Source organism: Gobio gobio (assembly GCF_949357685.1).
Source record: "Gobio gobio genome assembly, chromosome: 23".
NCBI classification, from domain to species: Eukaryota; Metazoa; Chordata; class Actinopteri; order Cypriniformes; family Gobionidae; genus Gobio; species Gobio gobio.
Window position 1 is genome coordinate 109,625 of NC_137119.1, and position 5,041 is coordinate 114,665.

Here is a 5,041-nt window from a genome sequence, read left to right on the forward strand (position 1 = left end):
ATTTAAGAATGAGGCAGTCGTTTATGGATAGGTCATTGAATCTTTGATACAAACGATTCATTCAAAACGCTGAATCACTCAGTAACACACACTGTTGCTATGAGGTGCGTTATGGTTCTGCTATGATCTTTGTTTGGAATGATTTTCGCTGCTGAAATCGAACAAAACACTCAATAGTGCATCTAAAATGTTAGTGAGTTAATGTTAATTAATTGAGTTCTCCTTGAGAGGCTGCGCGGGCGTCAACTGCGCAACATTGTTACCATCAGTTTATTATACATTACATTAGGCTATATATATCCACTATCGATCGCCACTTATGCAAAATGAATAAAGAATCATTCTTGACTTTTGGTGATTCCCTAGTTGTTTTTTTGTTATTGGCGTTTTAATCTGTCTAGTAAAATTCTCTTTCACTTGCCCCTTCAAAAAATCCACTGGTCCCACAAACATTGTTCTTTAACTTGTAAGAATACACATTTAAGTGCTGTCAAGTTATTAACGAAATCAATATAAGAAATAATAACTATTATAATATACATTTTTAAAAATCATTTTATTAATTAATGTCACAGACAGTCATACTGACTGCTGCTATCCACAGATATAGCCCTGTGAACACATCACACTGTGTTGATGGAGGATTTCGTCACATAGGCAGGTCCTGGCAGCTGTTAGTTACAGCGGTCGGGAACCGTTAAACACAACTAAATTAATATTATTTTTACTGGTAAATTTACCGGGTATGGGACATTTTCTCACTGGTTCCCAACACCCAACATGTACACGCATCTGTGCAACTGCCATTGTACTGTAGTCTACGTCAGCGTTGCAGTACCATCTCGTCCCATCTCCCCAACAGTTTAATACTTGCACATCCAAACATAGTCATCGTAGAATCATGGTGGACACCAGGGGCCCGTTTCAGAAAGGAGGTTAAGTGAAAACTCTGAGTAGGTTAACCCTGAAATAAGGGAAACTCTGGGTTTTCTGTTTCAGAATGGGAGGTATGTCAAACCCGAGAAAGCAGGGTAAGCCAAGCCCGTTTCTGAAAGAGAGGTAACTTATACTCAGAGTCAGTTACCAGGGTAACTTACTCTGTGAACCTAACCTGGTCAGGAGCAAGTTTTCTTTGGTAAACCCAGACTTTCTTTTGGTCTCCTCCCACTTTTTAAAGCACCAGCAGTGTTTAAATACTTTATTCATTCATTCAAACGCCACAAATGCTTTTCTTAAGCCGCGTTTCCACCGCAGGAACTTTACCCCGGAACCAGGAACTTTAGGGGGGAACTCGGTGTGTTTCGACCGCAGGAACCAGGGTCTAAATGAAGTTCCGGGTAAATATTTCCCCCTCCAAACGGCCCTGCTTGCGAGGTGGGACTTTTCAAAAGTTCCCGAACTTTCGGGGGTGGGACTTGGGCGCTGAACATGCTGATTGGTTGAGCTCTCGCAGCTATTTTTTTTTCCACCGCCATATTTACAAGTCTTTTGCGAGGTGGGTTCCGTGGGTTTTGCGTTCAGTAAATATTTTTTTTGCAACAATGGAGTTCAACAAAAAATTCGACCGATGGACCGACGACGAGGTTCAGGCTTTATTGAGCATATATGCGGAGGAGGACATCCAGCGGGAACTGGAAACGGCGACCCGCAATGAAAAGGTATAACTGAAGATATCGACTCGGTTCCAGTCACACTGGAAAACAGCGCAGAGAGAAGTTGAAGAAATTAGACAAGATTACAAGAAATTAAAGGATCATAACAACCGGAGCGGTTCCGACCGGCGTATCAACAAGTGGTATGACCGCCTGGACGCGTTGCTGGGACACAGACAGTCCTTTTCTGGCGCAGCGGTAACGAAAGACTCGGCTAGTGCGTTGTTGGAAACCATCCAGGAATCCGAGTGGGTTGAAGGTAAGTTAAATATATCATCTTGGTATCATCTATTAAACTCGTTGCAGTGTTTAAACACGTTGCAGTAACTGTTTTCAACATGCATTTCCAGACGTAACGAGTGGCCCTGATGAATCGCAGGCAACGGAGACCAGCGTGTTTTCCCCCGCGGTCACCAGTACGTTATAAAGCTGACAAAAATGTGTATATATTTAAAAACTGATGTGTAATCCTTAATGGTTTTGTTGTTTTTAATTGTAAACTTAAATTGCCCATGATAAAAATTGCACACTGGGCATTGTTCAAGCTGGGCAAACAATTGTTCATTATTTGTAGTGAAAACACTTTAAATAATGAATTGATGGTTTCTATTGTTTCATGGTTGCCTTGTGTATTAATTTCCATGTGTTTCTGTGCAATTTTTCTACTTAGAGAAAAGGAAAAGGGACTGTGACTTTCTTGATGCACTGAGGGACATGGAGGATGCTAACCCTGCAGCATGGACAAGAACTGACCAATATATTCAGCTGTTACTGGAGAGCCAGGCCGAGGAGAGACGAGGAGGCAAGATTTGGCATTCCACCAGTCAGAAGAGGAAGAAAGCAGACGGCAGCAGAGGGACTTTCAGACCGGGTTTCTGTCTGTTCTTGGACAGTTTGTCCAGTTGTTCAAGAAGTAGCCACAATGACCAGCCGCTTGAATGAAGCATTTGCACTACCACATTTGTACTTTATATATTGTACGTGTTGGCACAGCTCTTGGACAGGTTACTGAAAAATAAACTTTTTTTATATTGTTGTTTTCACATTTTATATTTTCATTTTATTGTTCTAGTAATTTATTTGTCTTTGCACACTTTTATTTTAATTTTGTAAGAACTAATCTGTCTAAAATAAAGTAAAATGTGTAAAATGTCACTGTGTCTTTAATTTCCACATTCTAACTATATAACCACATTCTAATTGTATTCATATAGTGTAGGAAGCAAATAAAAGGGCTGCTGCTCGCAAGTCTTTCTGAATATGCACATAAACATATCTAGAAAACCCAAATATTATATTTTTAAATGTATAACTATGTGAATGTAGTATAATAACTTATAACCACAACTTAAGTGAAGCCATAAGTGTGGTCCTGCTTCATTTCAAATTTGAGGAAGAAGTCTCTAATATTATGCATTTAATGAAGCATATTGTAATACTAGTCATGTGATTTTTTTTTGTTTTGTGAATGTTAAGAGATGTTATTGTGATAAAAAATAAAATACTTGCAGTCTAGTACCTAATCTTTCAACCGCTTAATTCAGTCTATTGTTTTCATTCAATTAACTTTTCACACATCTGTCATGAATGACTGAAACCTCATTATCCTTTTATAGAAAATGTTTTGTTTTGGAATTGAGCTATTACAACACATTCAGATTTTGGATTGCCCATCATCCCATTTTGCATTAAAATGGTCAAACCAGGTGAAAGTGCACGTTTAAATAAACAGTGTTGGTAATGTGTGTACATAATCAGCAAAAGCAGCGCTGCTTGCATCACCTACACTTGTTATTGTTGCAGACAGTATCGCGCAAAAGTGATTACTGTCCGTCGGTGACTGGGAGAAGCAGTCGTGCGCATTCCCACATCACCGGACTAATTTGCCTAATCTCCCCGGTACTTTAGACCGCGGTGGAAACGCAGATTGTAGCAGGTCTGGGGGAGAAAAAGTTCCTGGGAAAAAAGTTCCTGGTACAAATAGTTCCGGGTAATTTCTGTGGAAACGCGGCTTTACTGAGTATTTTGGTCGTATTTCAAGTATAAATATAAAAAAAATTATAAATGTAATCTAAATCTAAAGTAAGCAAAGTTTACTTAAAACAAATTAAATTTTCTGCCACTTGACAAAAATACAAAGTAAGAAAAGCATTCTTTGCAGGAACATTTATTGCTCATATTTTCATCATGAGGACACTGTCAAAGTGACAAAAATGGCATGTCCTTTTCTACAGGATCCTGACGTTCACTTGATAATCCTCTAGAAGTGACCTAATAATTAGAGTTTCCTTTAGGATTTCCAGTGGTTGGACACATTTATGACACTCATATACCCATCATCACACTTTCTGAAAACGGATTATTGTTGGAAGGATGCTGCCAGATGGTAGTACAAGATATATGGCATAACCACCACCACAGCTGTTAAATACATTTATTTACATTTTTATAGTCATCTTTATTTCCTACAAATACTTTATTCTTTTTCCTGTTGGGTGTTAATATTCTTCCTCCATCTCCTCTTCATCTGTCAGTGGTGCTGGAGTTTGGCTGGCCTGAGTAGAAGTCAATAATGTCATTACCCTGATTAATAAATGTAACAGGTGGGATCAGAGAACATTTCATTATGTGAAAAGAGCATAGACCCTTTTCACATTTCTGGGTTTCCGAAGCTGAAGTCGTCATAGTTGGGTTAACTCTTATAGCGGTGAATGAGAGAATACATTAAATATATATTTTTGTGTCTCCATTTGCTCAAATAGCAAAAGTAAAACTCCACAATAGTGATTTCACAACTTTCAAAAAGATGGAAAAATTAAAGTGAGATTGATAACTGCAGTGAAAACAGAGAAAGATGTTAATTTTAACTATCACTCCCATAGACGCTGTATTAGAAACACTCTCACAGCAGCGGTAACTTGATTTTTGTAATTTGATGCAAAAGTAATATAATACAAAGTATTAGTGTTATAAATGTACATACATAAAAAAAAAAATTCAAAAAACGTTGCAGGATTTACGATATTGATGAGCATTAAAACACGTCATCACAGTCTGTGAAAAGGGTCTATGTGGGAAAAGCTGCTGCACATTGGACACTGAATGATATTTATTTAATATGTCAAATGTTTGTAAAGTCATTAAACCTACACCCATGAACATTTTATGCTTAAAGCTTTTCCTGATTGAATTATGTTTTTTTAATTTATTTTTTTAGCTGCTGCCACATTCTTTGTTTGCCTTTTGGATACCATGAAAATTAAACTTAATTAAAATAATTAAGAATTAAACTTGTGTATTGACCCGGAAGTATGCAAAAGTCTTTTTGTTGGGTGCTGTTGCCATGGTGAATCGTAATTTCGGAGCTCCATTGATCGTGGCTTTTCATA